Source organism: Taeniopygia guttata, chromosome 4 (genome assembly GCF_048771995.1).
Source record: "Taeniopygia guttata chromosome 4, bTaeGut7.mat, whole genome shotgun sequence".
In the NCBI taxonomy this organism is placed as follows: Eukaryota; Metazoa; Chordata; class Aves; order Passeriformes; family Estrildidae; genus Taeniopygia; species Taeniopygia guttata.
Window position 1 is genome coordinate 41,360,758 of NC_133028.1, and position 22,618 is coordinate 41,383,375.

Below are 22,618 nucleotides of genomic sequence, written 5' to 3' on the forward strand. Positions count from 1 at the left end.
TTTGTGTGACTCCTGAAATTAGCATTTATTTCTACAATATCTAGCTATTCTAATCTGAGAGACTGGGAAATAATACTCCCAGATTGCCTACTTTACCTGACATTCCTTAAGACATGACAGAAATAACTTCAAGCCTTTCTAAGCCATTCTAAGTCAAACAGAAGGTGATTGAAACAAAATCACTTTTATTCTAGTAAATATCTCCATTGCTGAACTTTTGTGAAAAGAATATCTCATCACCTAATTATATAGTTCCAAAGCTTTGTAATAGATTTGCATCTCCTTCAAAATTAACAACTACATGCCAAGCAACCTGGATGCAGAAATCTCTTCTTGCTTCCAGTTTAGCTACTAGACTACATCCATTCAACTTACTGTTTGCCACAAATACCATTCTGAGGCACTTTACTTAATCCAGAGTGCTAGTTCTTTTGAAAATAACAAAAACATACACAAAGGAATATTTTTATTAAAAAATCTTGTACCCTAAGATAAATGCTACACAGGCAAGACCCTGGCAAGATCCTTAGGGAGATGATGCTCCATTCTGAAGTATTCTGCTTCAGTCCTGAACAGTGATACTCTCATTTTGTATCTCTGACATTCTGAGGAAGGAATCTTTCCTCTCTCTAGGCATGGATATGCATCAATGCCCTGATGATCAGCAGAACTCTAACTGCTCTAGAATGCTGTGATTTGGAGCATGCTATCTCTCCTCCTGAAATGTGGGCTTATGCCCATTTGATTAAATACTAACTCAATAGATGTTTAACTTACTGCTAAGTTATGTGAGTTCTTTGGTCACTCTATGGATATCTCATGCTCTATGGCAGTTATAATGGCAGAGTATTGCATATTATTTGAACAAAATTATTTGCAAAGATATAAAAAAATACACATTATCAGACTTTAGGAAAAATAAATCACCATAACACACAAACCTGTATAACAATCCTGTTTCTGAGATTTATTAGAGAAAGTAACAGGGAAGTGAATATCAGGCAGGTGGATCATTTGACTGGGATTAAAAGCAAGATAGTAAATTCACAACTAAGTAAATCATCCAAGTGGCTGCCAAATGTTCTGGCGTGAGAATAGGAATTTCTAAGTAAATCTAAACAGAGTCACTCCATTAAAAAGCAAGAAGAAATCAGGGATGGATTATCCTAATACAGCAAGCTTAGACTCTCTGGCACCACAGAATCAAATACTCTCACTGATTCAGGCACTCCAAATACTCATCGGGGGAATAAATTCAATATTGTGAATGCAATTGTGATTAAATCTTGTAGAATGGCAGCATCATTAAAAAAAGGTAACAAAATAAATATATTTTGTAAATTTTTGCATGAGTATTAACAGTCTAGTGACAACTTTTTTAACAATAATGGTTTCTTCTTTGCTACTGTCTAGCATCTTTATCATTATACTGTCACCTGTTCTTATTCCCAGAGGTGTCTGCTTTTGAAAAGTGTCTTATTTCTATGAAGTAAAGTATTCTGGATTAAACTGCAATTGAAATTAAAATACTGTCATTGTTACAAAACTTACCAGTCCAAACAAGATTTTCATATGGGAATTTACAGGGAACATTGCAAAAGTGAGAAAATCAGAAATAACTGAAATGAAAAGAGTATGAAAGAAGCCCTACATATGTAGGAAAGAAGAGCAAGAGAAAATCACAAGTAATATCAAACATGGAGGTGAATAGATTAGATTTTTGTCACAGGATGTTCTCACTATCTAAGATCTAGCTACAGCTGGCCTGTCCCAAATTTGTTGATTAGACTCAAATATCTTCATCTTCACATTATAGAAACAAAAGCAAGTGTCATTTTTTTTTCCTGTGGTATGCCATAATGAGCCAGAGTTACACTCCAGAAGAGAATAACTCTTGTCAACTACTTAATAAGTGCCTCACTGATGACTCAGTGGCCTTCCTGGAGCAGTGCAGCATGAAGACTTTCTTGGTGTACATTTAGGATGGCCATGTGTTGTGGTGACTCACCTGTGGTTTTGCCAACTGTGAACAATGTAAGGTCATCCTAAATGAGTGTTAATAAAACCTTCCAACACCTCACATTCACATTAATTCTCTAGACAACACACAGCATATTGGAGAAGTAATTTATTAATGTTTAAGTACATTTTGGAAGAAATTATGCAGTTCTCTGTGTCTGCTGAGATCTACCTTATGGAACACAGGACTAGGAGAGGTGGTAAAATGGTTGTTATACATGTTTTGTCTCTCTAGTGCTGGAACCAGTGGGTGCAACCCTGACTTGTTCCAGGTGCTAATAATTGGGCCAAACCAGATCTGCTTTTATGCCAGTGGACAGGAAATTGCTGTCAAAGGAACTTTTATAGTATTCTGTTTGCATAATGGGATCTCATAAACATCAAGAAATACCTTTGAGCCTGAATAAACATGGTGAAATCTTGTCTCCATTGGGATTTTTGCCACAGATATCAGAGGAGGCAGAATTTGAAACTGCTGTGTTTAAGACTGCTTTGCTGCAGAGGCTGTAATGTCTGTCCAGAGATTGCAAAAGTCTAGCAGGAGTCCCAGGTCAAAAAATAACACTCCTCTTAGTGTGATGAGCAGTCTTTTTGATTCAAATAGGTATGTCATTCTGGGAGCTGTTATTCACTGCCTGCAGCTGACACTGCTCAGGTAAATGGCAGCCAACTTCCTCAGGACTCTGGAATGCATCTCATTGGACTCCATAGACATATATACATTCAGGTTTCTCAGGTGGTCATGAACCTGATCTTTTCTTACAGTGGGAGGGACATTGCTCCCCCATCCTGCCATCCATCCACTCAAAAGATGTGGGGAGAGAAGCTGCCATTGAAGACTCAGTCAAAAAAGTTGTTGAGTACCTCAACCTTCTCCATTTTTATCAGTTTGCCAGTTCCATTTATCATGAGGGCATGCCTTCTTTGACATTCTTCTTCTGTTTTACATACCTGTAGAAGCACTTCCTGCTATTCTTTCCAAGTACAGAACCATACTCTATGCCCTTCCCAGGCCACCTGTCCTCGGCTTGTGCATTTGCTTCATTCCCTTCACTCTGACCAGCAGTTCCCTACTCAGCCATTCCAGTCTCTTGCCTTCCTTGCCCAATTTCTTGGCCCTCAGAACTGCGACTTCTTGCACTTTACTGAAGACATCCTTATGTACCTGCCAGCTCCATTGCACTCCCTTGTCCCTGAAGGCAGTCGCTCAGGGGATCCGACTGACTATCTCCTTAAAAAGCTAGTTAAAGTTTGCTTTCCTAAAGTTCAGGTGCAAACTCTAATCCTTACCCAACTCATATCCTTTAGGACTGAAAACTCCACCAACTCCACCAGGTTGCCTTCAGACTTGAAGTACCTCATTTGCTCCCTTATGTTGGTGACCATCAGATCCAGCATTGCATCCCCTCTGGTAAAGTATCTTGGATTGCATGGAATTGTTGTTCAATAATTTTTCTTCTGCCTTAGAGAACTGTAAAAGATTAAATAAATGTGAGAATTCAAGAAAGGACACTTAAAGGCCAGATACAAGGTATGAAACTTTGGGAAATATATTTTGTTCTGCAGCATGAATATTACTGTACAAATACATGACAAATTTTGCTTAAATTCAACTCAATATGAGTCAGGAATATATAAAAGCATCAGTACAATTTTAATTTGTATGCATTCAGCCATAAAGAAAAAACAACCCATATATTTAACATATGTTTTGTATTTCTTCCACACATCATTGTGGAGGAAATATTCATATGTCTCTTTGCCAGATAAGCACTTTTTTAGGAATATACTTTACAATTATACATAAGAATTGTATTTTAAGTCTTTCAAGAAGAAACTACACTCACCAGTTCTCATAGATATATAGGATATTACTGGCAGCAGTGGCATGTCCTAAGAGTACTTGCTAAAGAATGAAAGTAACACACTTCAATGGGCCACACTTGATGATATGTCACTTAACTGTTAAAAACAGTCAGCAAGACAAAACTGAAAGCAATTATTTCACTTAATTAGCGAGCCTGGTGAGAAAAACTTCCATCTGTTTTCTTTAGCAGGATTATTTTTAAAAGGTTAGTGTGGGTTGATGGAGACTTTCAGCATTAAAACAATAGAGTATATTTTAGAAAAACCGTCAAGATGAACAGTCCTCTCACTACATGCCCTTGTAAAAAGCTCTCTTGTAGGCCCCTTTCAGTACTTGAAAGTGCCCTAAAGTAACCCTGGAGCTGTCTCTTCTCAGCCTGACTCCACAGGAGAAGTTTTCCTACCACTGATCATCTTTTTTTGTTTGGTTTCTACAGGTCTTTCTCATATACACCCTTAGGAAATTGAATTTATTTAGATAACTTTTTCAAAACTATTTAAAGGGCTTAACAATCTAAGTAATTGAGATACATTTGCAAATCCTATTACTCAGAAGAGACAATAACATGGAAATTGAGAGGGTTTTTAGATAAGAGTAGCAGTAGCTCGAGGCAGCACAGAAAATGTATTATAATTTGGGCAGCTCCAAAGGCAATCAGAAAAAGTCACCGCTACACAACATCAGTGTACAGATATGTTTCATAGTTTTTTTATCTGGACATGCTTAAAGAACTTCAAAGAGTTCTTTTGTACCTTGATATAGAGTAACAAAGCACCTAATCTGTGATTATCAGTTTACCATCATTCATTTCAGATATTCCAGTAAGATCTGAAAATTGCAACAGAAAAAAAAAGAGTTGCTGATAGAGCTTGTAGATGCATCTGAGACCTCATAAGTTTTTGCAGCTTTCCAGAAGTACCCTGTGGCATAGAAAATTGATTTCCACATATTCCTCAGTATCCTCTACTGTTCATCAAGGCCGCAAGATAATACTGTCCATAGCTGGAAGTTAAAACAGATGTAGCATACTAATCTGGAAATCACTAATTTCTGTTTATGGGTTTTAACAGGTTTCTTTTACACTCCTGAATTTAATAGTTACTAGATTGTAAGTCTTGGAATATGGATTGGTTGAACATTGAGGTCAAATCAAAAGGGCGAGGATGTCAGAAATTAAAACAGATATAAGTCATACTGCCAAAGAAAAAACACCAGACATAAAGAACACTTCTTTCTTTTAAAAAATATAGTTTGTTTTTTTTTTCTATTGCTGCTGGCAGTTAGTGTACATATTCCCTTGCTCCCTTCCGAAACTCCCACTTCTCTCTTCCATACCTCAAGAGTATGGTAAATGAGATGCAAATATCTCAGTACTAGGTTCAGCTGTAAAAAACAGCCATTTAATTCACAAATGCAGAGGCTACTCAGTTTGAAATATGGTCTTTTTGCTTCTAGGATGCAGATCCAAAGCTACTGTTCCTCTGTGCATATGCATGTGCAGGTACACGTGTAAGTGCCTGCTCGCTGGCCAATGAATGAACGTGCATTGAATTGGCAAATGCAAAGAGAGTTCCTAATGAGGTAACTCCCCTGAGAAATAAATATACTGCCTCATAACTCAGCTCTCTCTTGGCAGATTTCTCCATAAATCTGCAGAAATCAGAGGAGCAGCATCACGAGACAACATCAGCAGGGAGAAAGGGCTGTTGTGTGGTCACATTCTAAAGCAGAGGAAAAGTGAGCTGTGTTAGACGTGAGCAGCTGTGCAGAGGCAGTAAGGTGCAGGTAATCAGTGCCATTTCCATGGGCTCATTCTCCAGACTTCTCCACACTTTGCACAGGTCATTGCTGGTCTGATTCTTTTCAGCCTTATACAGATGAATGCAATAATTTCTTATGAGAACTTTGCATAAACTGAGGTTCAAATTTCATTGAAATTGATGTCTGCCAAGAAAAATATTTTACTCGTGCTGAAGGCTCTGATAACTTATATTTTTCAAACCATAATTTATATGCATCACAGACATATCTCAGAGAAAAACTAGGTTTTCTGTTTTAATCAGTACTAAATCAATGTTAAAAACACAATCAGAGATATTTATTACTTTCCCCTAAAAAGTTACTTCCTTGATCTTTAAAAGTTAGCCAAAGTATCTGGATTTACTTTGGAAGGTTTAAAAGTCACAAAAATTATAAAATATTAAGAACTGACTTCCAAATTATTGTTTGAAAGAAGAGACAAGGTTACCGTACAAGAAAGGCACAGCATTTCTTATGAATTTCAGACAATTCTGTTGTAGGTTAGTGCTAAATTGAAGCTTCAAAACCAATCTAAATTTTGTAAGTTTATAGTCTTGCAATCTTCTGCTTTATTGTCCATCATCCTATTTCTGTGTCTTGAAAGTTCCAAGACAGCTAGTTTATTTGGCATTATTTCCTAAGGCACAAATCAAGATTTAGTCCAAACTTCTCAAAGCAGAAATTTTTAAGAAATAAATTTTCCCCTACAGACATCCAGAATTATGAAAAATATACTCGAACTTTTCACTAATGACAGTTGAGAAAAATACTGCTGTTTCTGCCATAGTTTGCTCTGCTGTCAAACACTGTCTGAGTACACTCTATACATATCCCCATGTGTGCTTCCTAAATGGCTTTGGAACTCACAGTCTGATTTCAGTGGAAATGATACAAAAGGATCTTGATCTCAAAGATGATTATGTTTCCATACATTCTGTAGAAATATAAAACAGGATTGAGATCAGACCCTGTAAGTTTGTGTCTGAAGAAAAGGCTGCAGAAGATCACAATTTTCATTATACCTAAGGATCTGCATGCCAGCACTTATAAATATTCAGAAAAGCCACAGGATTTTCATACATTAACCATCAAGGCCAAAAGACCACAAGGCACCAGTCCATAGGAAATTGGGCTTCATTCATGCTGCAGCTCTACCTGCCACTTGCTAGTTATATTACTTTTTTATTATTCAAACTTGGATTTATACTCAGGGAGGCTGGAGCCAGTATGTAAGAAATCCTAGCCTCCATTATTAACACAACAACGTGCTGTGCTTTTGTCTGAGCTTTCTGATATCTGAGCTCCAGCCAAAGTGCCGTGATAAATGGACACTGTAGCCAGTATCTGCACAATTCAGCCTCAGAACCCCTCATGCTTTGGATTTCCTGTAGATGTTTTGTATAATTACCCTGTACCTCTCCTTACCTACCAGCTAAGATCAGTGGGGATATAATTAGTTTAAGCAAATTCAATTAATGAAAACAATCACTCATTTCCAGTGTTCCACATACAGAACACCATTCTCCACTGGTTTGGTGCCTCCTTGGAACGGATGGAAGAAAAGGGCCATTTGGAAAGGGATGTTTGTTGGGAGGAGCTGACTTCATAAACAGAGGATGGTGAATGTGGATTGATCACATTCTACACGGTGCTGTGAACACAATGAGCTAACAGTGAGTTCTCAGCTGGCTAGATTAGCCTGTGTGAAAGTGCTGCTCTAAGGTTGTTTGAATTTAATTGAACTTGCATAGGTGTCTCTGCCCAGTCTTTCCCTGGCTCTTGCAGGCTAACACAACCCAAGGGAGCTCAGACCTGCCTCTATGTGCCAGTGCAGGCATGTCCTCCTTCACATATTTGTAGTGTGATTTTAGGCAAGCTATAATCAGTAGAAAATGGGTGGGTCTGGAAAAAGGTTAGAACTTGTCTGGAATTTTTGGTCAAACATCAAGAAATTCTAATTCTTCAAAACACAGCTTTTTTGTGGAAGTGTACTGATTTGAAAGGGAAATCACAGAAAGATAATTCAAATTGAGAGGCAAGTGCATGGCCAAAGGTGAAGACCTAAAAGCCTAGATAATCATGAAACCAACTAACAGTCGTTTTCATTTGGGGCTTAGGCAGCCAGGTTCAGAACTCTTTGGGTTGTAATCATCTATAGCAGAGATATAAGAGCCAAATGACAGTTAGGAAAGCAGTAAATGTAATTTTGGATTTTTGCAATACTTTAGTAGAACATCAAAATATGTACAATAGCTCTGCTTAGGCTAGGTAGGGCTTGGAAAGTCAGTTTGCAAATATTTGAATTCACACATCAACTTTACTACAAAAATACATAAGGGTTTAGCAGTTTTTAAAGCTACTGCAGCTCTGACCTCTGCTGCAAGAAACTGTTCAAGAACAGAGCCCTTCTTTCATGACATAATAATGGCTAATAAGAATATTTTTCTATGGGCATGCTCACAGAAAATCTACATCTAGCCTATTATAACCAGAATCTTATTTTTCACAATTATTATATAAAAATTATTAAATTCCTCTAACCAAAGAAACAAAACAAAAAAAATTAAAGGATTTGCACATGAAGTGTAAGGAAAAAATTGTTCTAAATTTATGAATTGCTTTAAATTTATTCATATCTTCCAACTCCCAACCAAATCTTTTAATGGTAGCTTCCTACCTAATTTGCAACATCCCCCTAGTAATTATGTAGTTGATATTTTAGTAAGGCTATCAATATTTAACTTGTATCAATGAGCAGATTGAAAACAGATGTCATAGCTATAGCCCTATCACAAAATATTTTTTTGCTAAGCCAGCTTTATACAAATCCAGATAATGTCCAGCATTCTAGTGTGAGCTATTTAGTTCCTCTGTTGCTAAAGCACTGTGGTATTCCTAGGAGCACATGCACAGCAATACACAAAGAGATGAGAGCCAGGACTTAAATGAAACATTAACAAACAGGATTTTTAAATTTACTAAATGAAATAAATAAGAAAAGAACTCATTATATCATTCATTTCCTTATCAATCCTGATGTTTTGGTTAATATGCCATTACATTTAATATTTTCATGCTGAAGTATTTTAGATTTATATGTTTCTAGCTCTTGGCTTTGTCACCTCTTTCAATTAACCTTCAATAGCAAATTTCATATTAACAAATAGAGTAGAAATAAAAGGTCGGGTCTAATAGGCTAAAAGTACATACACATTCATTAGCAGGCTTCAGATTTCTGAGCCCTACTTGTTATACAGTATCGTATAATTTTAAAGAAATTTAGAAAGGGAAATAATGTTGATTCAAACTCAGGATACAAATATGAAATGTCTGGAAATGGCCTGAACAATGTCAACAAATACTAGCTTTTAGTCAGAAAAAAAGCCCCAGACATTTTGCATAGAGTTAAGCACAAGCCTGGAGACTTTCCTGTAAAACTGAATATAGTATAAAGCTGTATCAGATATTTGTCAAAGATGAGAAAGCTCCTGCAGAAAGTTCCTGTCCAAAATTATACTGGAAGGCTAAGCTTACTGACAAGATTAACCACTCTAAATGCACAGGGAGAAACCCAGTGTTCTACAGATCTACTCCAGCCTGAATGCTTTGGCTGAATTGAGTTCTTAAGAGGGAAAAAACAATCTTTGGTGCCTATTTTCAAATTTCTGCCCAAATGACCTAAAACTATATGTAAGAGTATGTTTTGGGAAAAAGTACATCAAAGCACATACCTCTCTGAGTGTACTGAAGTCTGGGTTCTTCCTCCATTTTAAAACTGATCCTACTTACAAAAAAACATTTCAATAGTCTCCTTGAATTTCTAAGAAAAATAATTTTCTTAAAATATAATTCCACTCTTCAATAATGCCTTGATTTGGAAACCAAAATATTAACAAGAATAAGCAATGTATGATGGTATAATACAGCATGGAAGCATAACGAATATTATATTTAAATATTTAATACTCCTCTAATTTCTGCTGCAGTTTACTGTTCCACTAAAACCCAATGTAAATGAGGTTCAGCCATATAAATCTTTTTAAAAGTACATGCTGGTAATTTTGCAAAAGTCCAGTAAAACTCTATTCACTCTTAAAGATCCATTATATAAATTATTGTTTTAACAGTATTTTTGCTATCACAGCACACTAAAAATAGATTTTTTTCATAGACAGAGGTCAATTCAGATTTACAGAGGTCAACTTGAAATTTTCTGATAAAATATCTTATTCTATATTGGAATAGTGTGCTGCTATTAATTTTCAGATCATTGAAAGCAAATTGGAAAATCTTAATAAGGCTTTTCCCTAAAGCTGGAGCCAAAAGTACTTTGGCCAATTTCATTAACTACTGTGTACATTGGTTCTATTGCTTCAACTTCGGCTGAACCCTTTAAAAGCCTTTGCCAGGTGGCTAATGGCAATTAAAAAAAAAAAAAGAGCCAGATAGAATATATCAAAAACTCCTCCAAAAAACAAAATCCTAGCTGATATCCATGCTTAAACCCCAGGCTGACATTCAGCACCAGTATTCTGTCTGTCCTTTCTCTTTACTCACTGACAGATGAAGACAACCTCCCAGCCCTCAAGTCAGGCTGAAACTCTTAGAGCTTCTCAGTGTTTTTTTGGGGAAGTGTGAGGAGGCAGACTCCCACATAAAATACAAATGAAAACTATTACTGTAATTTTGCTATTCCATTAATATAAGGAGTGATTTCAACAAAACACCTTGCATGAATATATGCAAATAACCAATATTAGGTTATTTTAGTTTATTATAATTTATTATAACCAATACTAGGTTATTGCAGGTTGACCACCAATTTCCACTGGTGAGCTTCACACTTAAATTTAAAATTAGCATCAGATTATCATCATTACACTTAACCAATCATTAAATCAAACATGTATATATCAAAGCAGAACAGGACACTCTATCAATAAAACAATAGAAATGCTGATGAGTAATGTCTTCCCACATTTTTGACTCAAAGTACTGTATAGAATTTTTTTAGGAAAATGGGTGCTCTCTGTATTTTGTTTTGTCCTGTTGTTTCTCAAAAGGAATAGAAGCAGTGTTACTTCTCTCTACATTCTGTCAAAGTCTGATTACTCATAATTCCAGTACTTTTTTCCAGTGTATTCTGAACTCACTTCAGCGAGAGCACTCCTTCCCGCAGAAATCACGCCACTGCCTGAACACGCCTCCACTTCACAGTGCCTTTACACATTTCAGTTGAATCTTAATGTTCTTACTTATTTTATTTCTGTTTGTATTGCCATAAATACAGTGCTTGTGCTCTGTTCCTTTTTCATAATTACATCTCTCATGAACACATTACCATGTTCTGTACAACTACTGTTCAGGAAAGCTATGCTTGCTTATCATTTTGCTGATTTCTTAAATCACCTCCTAAATTTCTTATATGGGTCTGGATGCATTTGCATGTAAATACATACTGCAATATAAAGATATGTTCTGTGTGTGAAAGAGAGAAAACGTGCCTGAGAGGTCTGTTCTTGCAGTTCTATGCCAATGTTTTTTCTAGGCAGAAGTCCCTGGAAATAACCACATTTCCATCACTGGAAAAATCCTAAATTTATTTCAAGAAATGGCACATTTTTAGGAGACTGACTTCCAAAATAGGAGGCAGACAATAAGTTTAACCAAAAATAATTACATTTTAACAGGAAGCACACACATATTATTGAGGTTCAGAATCAAAAGTCCATGGCATTAAATTAATTTTTGGTCAGGATTTTTCAGGTAAATCCAGCCTGCTTCTTACCTTTCCAAGATGGACTGCTCTCCAACCCCCTGCTAGCTCACATTTTAGGTGATATACCTTAACAGCACAGTCCTTCCTGATATTTCCAGTTCAATACCTTCTTCCCACATGCAACCTTTAACAGCTAAATCAATATTCCCAGCCACAAGGCATGGCTTGATTTATTCATGCTTTAGCTGCTAAATACACAAGCCTGCTGTAGCTGGCAGCTTTGGAGCAGTGGAGGAGCACAGGGTATATAGGAAAGGGAAGTATTTCTTTCAGGGTAGTGTAAGGCATAACAGCAGTCAAAAAACCAGGCTCCAGCTCCTGCCGCAACCACTACTGCAGCGTATTCTACTCCCTGTCCTGCTGCACCCCCACATATCCAGTGTGTTTTCAAGATGTCTTAGATAGGAGTGTAATTCACTGGCCCATCACTGCTTTGAAGGCATGTTTTATTTCATAGTGGGCTTGTGACAGTTTCTCATCATCACTTTTCACTTGTGTCTTTCTAAATTAGCATCCTTTGTCATCCTTTTTCCCCTCTTTAGAGACACATAACAAACTAAACAGCCTTAATTTGGATTTTTACTCAAAAGATCAACAGGCAAAAATAAAGAGGGGAAAAAAAGTTGGCAGTTCACATCATGTTGAAAGAGTTCAGAAGAAACAAAAGGTCACAGCCCACTTAATAGTGCATCATGTATCCTTTGTACCTGCTGTCTTTAGAGGGCCTCTAGCAACACACAGCAGAGCACCTGAAAAATATGACTTTCACATATATTGCTGAAGAAGGCCTTATTCCTTCCACATGTACCACTCAGAGTTTTACCTGGTAGCCTGCAGGATTAAGTGTTGGCCCTTGGGATCCCAGTGTTCCTGAGCAGGAGCTGTAGCACAAAGAGTTGGGATGGGTATTTTGTTGAACTGTGACAGCTGATTATGCTGATTATTCTGATAAGCACTGGGGCTCCTGGGCTGACATCCAGAGCATGGGGAAGGAGGTAAGATATTGGACTTCTTTTTAACCAGTGCTCTTTTAGAGATCCCTGCCATATCTCAAGAGGAGATATTCTATTCTATTTTCTATTCTGAAAAGAAAAATAAAATTAGAACTAACATGGTGTGCTCACAGCTCAGATATTCTCACCAGGTAATGCTCCCTCCTGATGTATTTCAAATTCTGATCCTCTTGCTGAGTTGAAAACATAGGATTTAATGTGAAGAATTAATTGTTATGCTTTTGAGATACAATAAATTGTCCTCCTGTCTTCTCAGAAGAAGGAGACTCCTCTTCTCTTGTGCAGTAACAAATGCAATGATAAAAACCTGTTTCAAAAAGAAAATATCTTTATTTATGATTTGCTCAATTTGCTTTCAAATACTAGTTTTCTTATTAGATTTTTTTCTGGAAAAAAATATAATATATTTAGCTACTTGGATCTTTTCCTAAATTATTATTTCTTCACAAAAAAAAAAAAAACCTTTTATACTTTACATACAGATGCTTCATAATAGAAAATTTCTAAACATTTAGAAACTTCAAAGGATTGCTATTTTTGTTTCTACTTTAATAAATATTAGGAAAAGCCACAAAATTATTATCAATGTGTGAAATATAAGTACTGCAAAAAGAGAACTGCTGTTTATTCTTCCAAAGTGGCACAAGCTGTTTTCCTCATTCTTACTGTGAACTGCTTTGAACATCATTTCCATTGAGTATGCCAACTTTTCATATTTTGTGAGCCAAGGCCTCCTAATTTCATAGCCAGCTTGCATCACCATGCAAGTCCAATTTCTATTTTATACCTTAGGGCTTACATTGATGAAATCTGACCCAGTTACCTTAGGGCTAAAAAGACTGAAGATTTGATCAGTCATCACTGTCAGCTTTAGCACACATTTTCTTTAATCCTTCTTAGTGTGTTGGAGCCATTAGGACTGTTTTTGCTGGGCTTTGGACTGGAAACAATCCTTAATTTAATCATAAACGTTTGCTCACGTCAAACAAATTTTTGGGTCTGTTAAAGTTTCATTAAACATGTTGTGTGTTCAGCCATGGTTAGGGACTCAGGTGACTGACATTCACAGAGAAATTATTCATGACAGACAATTTTCTTCAAGGTCCTCGTAAAATATACCCTTGAATACATAAAATGCAAGGTATTTCTTTTAATAAGCTATAGTACAATAGTGCAGGAAATAAAAGATGTGGAACTACACATAGTGGAAAATAGAGAAATTATCTCTAATTCCCAATTCATCCACCTCCCCCACTGCATTCGCCATGTTCTCAAATACATGACTGTATACAAAAAGATAAATCTAATGTGATCAAGTCTTTGTTTTCAATGAAGTAAAAGAAAACCAGAATACTTGGAATTTACTCTGTGCTAGCGCCATTTTTAATAGAGTTGTTTCATCCTGACATAATATATTGTAAATCAACAGTTTCACCAACTTTTGATAAACAATTAAGTGGTTTCGTAATGCAAAGCAAAATATTTTGAGGATCTGAGTAAGATCATCAAACTAACTCCTGCAATGAAGCTTTTATTTGACTTAAAAGGGACATCAGCTCGCAGAGATCTAATTTCATCAAACTTAAACCCCATATTAAGCAGGTTGAGAGATTCAATTACTTATTAATCAAGAACGCTGACACAGGGCCAATGATTTCTTAACTTATTGAGGTTTCCACTGCATTTACAAGGACTACACTCTTTAGTCACTTTAAAACAGGTGTGTTCCCTGAAAGGGACAACACCCATTATTATCTTACCAGCTACATAATTTTTTCTAGTCAGAATTAACCTTTATTAAATGAATCCATGCAGAATCTCCACACTGCACAAAGCTGACAATGGATTGGTCCAACAGACACTGAAGCCAGGTACATTTCTCGTGTTTGCAGTGCACATAGCTTTAGTTCTGCCACAGAAGAAAGGAGTGTTGAAGAAAGTCTTAAAGACAAAAAAACCAAACACAGGTATAAAATGGATCTGTTTCTCCAGTGATCCATGAAATTAGCATAGAAGAAAAACTAGTTTTTCTAAAAGGGAGATACTCAGGATGCTACAGTAGCCTTGGATGTGATTCCTCATTCAGGAATTGCTGTCTTCTTTCCAGTGATTTCTACCATCTCCTATTTTATGAATCACAATTTCTCCAAAGCTACTCCTCAGTGATATTTGCCTATACGCATAGGTATTTTACTCAAGATAGCTGTAGAAGGCAAATTCACATCTGATTGCCTTTTCTTCACCTGTCATCCCTTATTTTTGCCCTTTTTGATATCTAAATCTCCTTCTGATTTCCTACTTCTTAACTGGCCTTCATCTGCAGGGCACAGCATGTCATATCACAATGACTGTCTGGTTTTTTTACACACTTAACTCTTGTATTGCTCCAAGACTGACTCAAGTGTATAATACAGAAGAATAACACATGCTGGAACCTACAGCTGCTCTGCATGTTGACCTATCTTATGGTACTCCTGTATCAGAATTTATCTTGACATTGATCAAGACAGCCTTACACACACATGTGTAAGAATACACACACAATTTTAGGATGATATGCTATCTGTGACTATATTTAAGTGTAATTATGTGTGCATATTTAAGTCTATCTTATATTTAAGGTAGAAAAATCGTGTGGGTGTAGATCAAGTGGTCCTGAGCTCACACAACATTAGCACACACTGAAGGTAAAAAGGACTTTTCTGTACCATTCTGGCTGGTTTCACCAATAAAAGCCCTCTGCCTTGAAGGTAGTTAGCAATGCTAGAATGAATTGTAGCATTACGGTGTCCTGCAAGTAATGGCCTATTTTCCAAAACAAAGGTTCATTAGGGAAAATAAATATAACAGTGTGGATCAGGGAAGAGGGAGAAGAGAAGGTAAGGATGACTGCGTAAGAAATGCAAGAGGAAGGGAGAAAAGATTTAACAGAAAAGCAAAGGTACAAATGCTACGAGGTGAACTATTGTGGAAAATGACAGCAAGTGGGAAAAGAAGACGGAAAAATGAAAGCACAGGAAGGACGTGATACTAGTGCTGAAAGAAGAGAAGGCTATATATATTCCAAAACTCCCTTATTATTTCTTTTCCTAAGAATTATTTTGGATCATAATTGCATACTTTCTCCCTGAGGTGTTAAATGTCTGAATATAACAACTAAAAATCAATAAAACAAATACTCTGTTAGAGTATTGATTGCACAAAGCCACAGGTTAATGAGCATCTTTCTAACTGGTGAGTCCTGCATATAAATGAGGAACATGGATCTCAAATCTTACAATTCTGGTCCAGATAAATACTGAGAATGTTACCAGTATGTTGTAAGATACTATAATGGACAAAAAGGAACATTATTCTAAATAATAAATACTCTTCTACTAATAAAATAGCAGAGACTGAGGCTACAGAATTAATCCTCTAACAAAACAGTATTAGCTAGCTGGATTGCTGTGGGTTGAATCTCCATCCTTACACAGGCATACAATTTTCATTTTCAGAAGCAGTTGCTAGGATCCTCTTCTGTCTCCTAGCAACATATTTTTAACCTACTTTCCTAGTGCATCACTTACCATGAACAGAAAGTCTTTGTAGAAGCAAATCTTTAGCTCTTCTTTCAATACAAGTATATGCATGTAATAGTAAATTGAATATCTATCTGGAGGAGTTATTGAAAATTCACATTTTTCCTGAGATTAAGTGCAATGAATGAAAAAATTATAATGAAGTATCCTTGGAAAATTACAGATTTTCCATTCCTAGTGTCCTTGTAATTCTGAACTTACTATTATCTCTTGGGGGGAAAAGAACTGCTCCTAATGGAAAAACCTATTGTTTCCAGGGGATGTATTCTGGAGAATTTGGGAGAACAACCTAATGGAGGCATAGCTGTCTGAAACAGAGAGTAATCCCTCTTTTTGACTGCAATGGAATCCTTGGAGTGCAATATACTGGATGTTAAAGAATCTAACAATAGGGTATATTTTGAAATCTTATTTACAAGCAACAACTGAATGAAGAGATCTTTTTAAAAATTAACAGAAATTACATGCAAAGGGAACAAGGTATATTCCCCATTTCTAGTGCCATCTCATAACAATTGTTTAGATATTATTTTAGCAAAATTAAAATCTTCTGGGGCTTTTTCAAAAGCACAGTGATTTTGCCCTGAAGCTAATTAAGGAAAAATTACAAAACACTGTAAGTACAACATTATTTGCATGTTCCTGGTATTTCACTTTCACTTCTTATCAAACACACTAAATGATCCAATAACATAACCAAATCATATCCTGCAGCACAATAGGAGCATCATGGAGTTCTTTTGATATCAGTCTGCAGAGGGAAAACCACAGTATCTTCCTTCTGAGGGTTTGTAAACAAACCTTGCGTGCTCCATGTGATTTAGAGCAATCAGTCTATTCAATGTCATTATGTTTCCTTTCCAGCAGGCATTCTCATAACCTGCCAGCAAGACACTTCACATTCCAAATAACTAAGAAGGCTTAATCAATGTGGAATTCAAAAGGAACACCAGATCACTTGAAACATATACCAGTACATATATTTTCAAGCTAATATTCAGCTACCAAAGAGGACACAGAGAAGGCCAAATGAGTGATACAGAAAAGCAATGCTGACGTATCCAAATTCTAAAGCATTTTTCCTACTTCTAAACAAACAAAAAAAATCCATGAGTAAATTAATAAATATGCATTATCTCAGTCCTGTTCCTATTTAATCAGTTCTTATTATAAAAATTACTATTGATTTATTAGTAAAAATTTAAAGCTCTATTAATGTACAAAGATATTGCCCAAAATTGATGTGTTCTATGCCACAGGTATTTTTTTTCCTCTTATTAAAACAAAAAAAAAAAAATGGAGATATTTCCAGATGATACCTGACATCCTATACAGAAAAACATGTGTAAAGCTCATCAGCAACATAAAAACTAATTTTTTATTGATTGAAATATTTGTAATTTTAAACACTGCTCTGATACATTGGTAATTTAATTGCAAATAATAAGCAATTATTAGCTCTGATATTTATAGATAACTTCTTGATTCATATAAAAATTTTTTCAATTGGAAAAATGTTTTTTGTATAACTAGATAGATAATAGATTACTCTAGTAACACTTCTAAAGACATCCATAAGTTTATCATAATGATGGTGCACCTGTGCTGAATAAGAAGCTAGTAAATACTTGCAAATGATACATTATTACTGATAAATAGAAGAACTCATGATGGCAACCCAGCTATCTGACAATTTATTTCTTTTGTAGGCACCACAAAATATTTAATATATTATGATATCTTTTCTGGATATAAACTCTGATTCCTGAGATTCTACTGTGATGAGATGCAGAATCATGGTACACAACTATAGATGTGCAATTCCTACTAAAGCATTGTTCCAGAAGTCAATATTGTTATTTCAACATGTTGACTTTCAGACTCACCACGGATTAACCAATGGGACTTGAGCAGACATTTAAAGTGCTGCCAAGTGCCACAGTGGAAGGAGCTGTGGCACAGGCAAATCAGTTCTGCTCTTTCAGGAAAAGATATACCAATATTATGGTATTTGGCAAAGGTTAATATAGTAAATAATTCTAATAAACTCTATAAACACCTATCCCACAAGGAAGTACTAAACAGCAATGTAACTGCATACAAAAAAAAAGACTCTATTAGGTTAATCATTTATATTTGATAAATCATCACAAATCCACAGGGATGTGAGAAGCCACTACCTTTTCAATATTGATCTTTATGTTATGAAAGATATTTAAAAAAAAAAAAACAAAAAAGGAGAGAGATGGGGATATTAACGTATGGGAAACTTCAAAAGAATTGAGATGCTTAATTGCCTTCCAAAGCAAACACCTGCAGATTAAATGAAAGAGGTCTGTAAGTCATGCCAAGCCTCGTCACAGAATCCAACATCTTTTATCCTTAATTTTGTCCACAGGAAAGGAGTAAAACACCTGAGATACGCATTATGAATGAAACCACAACGTTGCTTTCACAGTTGTGTTACGAAGCACCTGAGGAAACATGAAAAGAAGGTGACTTTCAAAAACCACTTGGAGACAGAAATGCATGGGGAAAGAAGAGATCTGAGGAAGTTGATTTTTTCTTTAACCTGATGTTAAACATAAAAACATTGACATTTCGTTATAGAAAAGGTAATTTGGCAAGGAATGAAAAACAGTGGGCAGCCTCAGAAACCTCACTATTTGGGGATTTATGCACAAGTTAAAAATATACTGAGGAAACTGAAAATTTTCCAATATATAACATTTAAAGTAAAAAAAAATAAAAAAGAAATAAGAATGTAAATCAATTTTTTTCTTACTGTGAATATAACACATTTTTTACTACAGCACAAGATTCGTTCATGTTCAGTGATTTCTACACAATACATAGGACCTCAAATCAAATTTGAGCATATGCAGGTTGACTTGGAGCACTAGGAGTCCTTTAATTATATTTTAATACAAAATTTAGTTCACAAATTTCAAATGTTGAGTCCAACATTTGAAAATAAGTTTTTGAAACAAGGGGTTGATTTATCAAAAGCAGGTATATAATTGTGCACAACAGACTTTTGGCTCACTGTAATATCCTGTCGCTATTAATGCTAAGGAATCAGGTATATACAAGCATAACATCTCTGCAGTATTACAAACCCCTTTTTCTGCAATATCAATGGTTGAATGTTCAAATGGTTTTGTGCAAAGCTTCCTACTTGAATATATTCACTGGTGGAAGATTTCAATTAATAATCTAATAATTCCATACACTTTCAACTGGCATGCAGGGATCATAAGATTTTGCTAACAGGCTCCTTTCTCTTCTGCTCATTTAACAGCTACATAACTAATTTGGCCTTAACATATTTGTTCTTAAATTCCTGTAGCATAAGTTAGAAAACAGCCACATCCTGTATCTTTCCTAGGACTTGGAATGATGCTTTATTTTATTCTCACAACCAATCACATTTCACTCTTGTGCAAAGTACCTTTGCTAATGGACATGTGCATTTCATATATGACTAGCATATGGTGTCATACTCATCACATATTTCAAAGAAAAACCAGAAAATTCACTGAGTAAAGGACAGTGATGCTGGAACTGCAGGGTTACCAGCCCTAGAGTGGGATTTAACAAGATACTATTTTTGATACTCTAAGATCTTTATTGCTATGGTAACACTTGCAACATTTTATTGCTTCAAAATCTTTCACTGAAGAAATGAGGTGGCACAAATACAAAGTAAAAAAAATACATGCATACACACCTACACAACTGGAAAATAAATGCAGACTTAACAAAGACTCTAAGGGCTTTAATTAAAGAGAAAACTTTGATATATATCCTCGTAAACGTGCAATTTCAAACATGTTTAGGAAGAATTTTACTGCCATTTAGCATTGAATAAACTAGGAATAAAGAAAAAACATATAAAAAACTGTTTACAAGTGTAAATTATATAGACAAGAAAACCCCACCGCTATTTTTCCTGTTACTAGGCTCAGGGTTTGCAATAACATGAGTCAGTTTAGTAGGATGGCACTTGGAGACTGCTGTGATTCCCAGGTGGCAGGGCAGACACTGTGGGCTGTTTGTCCATCACCAGATTTACACCTGCTGCTGCCACCCTGCTGTCGAGGCACGGCTGCACTGTGGGCAGGGGGTGGAATGTCAGCAGGAATAGATCAACCTGGTCCAGCCTCACTGTGGGATGGCCAAGACAAGCATGTGGAAACATTCTTCTTTCCAGCCTGCACCAAAACTTCTGCTGATGCTTCCATTACCTGTCCCTGCTGGTTTGATTAAAGATGGAATTCAAATTCCCCACTGCATTGTAGACTTCCCTTGACTTCAGAACTAAAATTAGTTTTCACTTTGCCTAGAAATTAGAGGAAGGATCAGAAGGTGACATTCCCCCTCAAATATCTGTAATACACTGTCTGTTGTGTTGCCAATTTTTCACATTGGTTCAGAAATAACTAAAAATACCACCACATAGAAAGGAACTCCCAGCTCATGGAATGCTAACTCTCTTTCATGAACCCTCTGGAATCAATCTTGTGCCATATGTTCTAGGAAGACCCTGACTGAGAAGACAAGTTGGACCACATCACCCCACTGTGGTCTCTTTCAACCTGACCAATTCTGTGACTGTTAAATACTGTGATTTCCGTCTCTGTTTCTATTAATTCTTAATAAATATGATGGCAAGAGTTTCATAATTGTTCAAATAAACTAGAAATATGGCACAGAAAACAAAACTTAAGAAGATGGATTTTTTTTCTTTCTTATATGCATTATTTTGAGTGTTCTGAAAAACTATTTTGGATAGCAACAATACCTATTCCCTCTTGACTCCCTGAACTACCATATCACACACATATTTAGTTCTTAGTCTAAAAAACATGCATGCTTTGGACTCAAGCAATCAATCACAAAGTTGCAGATAACTTTTTCACAGCTTTTACCCACCTGAAAATAAAGGCTATAAATTGACAGCTGCACTCTACTCTTTAACACAGTAGAAATTCTAGAACAGTAAAGCTCCATCTTTCCATGGAATTCTGTTTTATAATAAAAGAACAGTAATACCAGTGCAAAAGAAAATTTCTAAAATGTCTGGATGTAAAATGTCAAAAACTTAAATTCAACTTTAAAAATTGTTTAAGAATTCCAATTCCTTATCAAAGTTTGTGATAGACCTGAACAATTCCTCATTTCTCATACCATAGCACTGCAGTAATACATTCCCATTGTATACTGATCTTCAAAAATGTTTGGGTTTTTTCTTACAGTTTTAATTAGAGCACAGTAACTTGTTATGCAATGGGTTTTTTTTTCTTAGTGGCAACATTTGAACTTTCCAGAAGCTGAAATATTCCATTTACCTGGTGATTTATGAAATACTACTAACGTACTGAAGATTTCTGCACTGATACTTTTTCACAGTAACAGCTAAGGTTATGGATTTTATATAAATAAGAGAAATATCCTCTGAACTGAAACATTTTGTTTCTTACAGTTACTGATCTGGAGAGAGTGCAGTTTGCATTTTTCAAATTTATCTTGTTATATGTCCTCAAAAAGGGCTATTAAACTATAAATCTACATTATTTGCTCAGTACATATCTTTTGGCCTTGAAAGACCATATCCAATATGTGTTAGTCATAACAGTCTCCCCATTAAAGTATAAATGTATGTGATGTATTGCACAAATACCCTTCACTAGAACATATCTATCATGTGTTTGCTATTGAGACACAGATTATTTTAGTATCAGGGTTGGCAACATTTGCTGCATGCTATTCTGTTTTCCCAGTTGTGTTTTGTTCAGCATCTTACTTTCAGGCAAAAAAATTTTGTACATGGGTATCAACTTGATATGGCAAATGTTGGCCCTTCTGATATAGGGAGCTTTGAGGAAAGTGGTTGAGTTCCTTGTAAGCTGTGATTTAAGGAAGCATACAAACTACCTTCAATACATGTAAGTCATATGTGAAGCTAGCTCTTACTATAGACAGCTAAGAGGCACAGCTTTCCTTCTGTAACACTTCTCTGGGAAACACACATCCTCAAGGTTCCCTTTCCCAGCACCACGCAGGTTGTATCACACCAGAGCAGCCCTGATTTCTAAGCACCTTCTTTTCAGGATAGTCTCTGATCTCACAGTCATGACCCAGGGCTTGAAGCAAATGCAGTTCCCCACTGAGATGCTGGTGCCAACACCTCCTCAACATGGCTTTTTGCAGAGCTCCTCCCTGTGGCACAAGTAGTCAAGAAGCTCTGCAAGAGCACAGCCAAGCCTGGTCTGGCTGTAATTCCATCTGTACCGCAGCCTTGAGTATTGGAAGAGAAACAGCTGGAGAAGAAAATGCCCTGTGTCCAACTGAGTTCTTACAGCAGCTACAGCATTACTGTAACTATTCCAAATGTGTTAGGATTAATTGAATTTCCATATTGATAGCAGCTGGTGATATACTATGCAACAGGTTATTAAAAATCCACTCCTGAATTCAATGTATGTATAAAAAAAATATCAAAATTCTCCCAGAACTCAGTTAGGGTTTCTCCATGCTGAGTTAGATTACCTGTTAT

The 22,618-nt window shown here is 36.0% G+C and overlaps 1 long non-coding RNA gene across 5 annotated transcripts in view; it reads right to left on the bottom strand.

Annotated features, from left to right (window-relative positions):
• The window catches only part of LOC115495002 (uncharacterized), a 121,043-nt gene that overhangs the window by 9,516 nt on the left and 88,909 nt on the right, over nucleotides 1-22,618 (bottom strand). For 3 of the 5 annotated variants that reach the window (XR_012055674.1, XR_012055675.1, XR_012055671.1), the window contains one exon: nucleotides 853-3,490. This is a non-coding gene — a long non-coding RNA (uncharacterized lncRNA). Of the gene's footprint in view, nucleotides 1-852; nucleotides 3,491-22,618 lie in introns of those variants that run through there. The other 2 variants (XR_012055672.1, XR_012055673.1) reach the window with 1 other exon arrangement.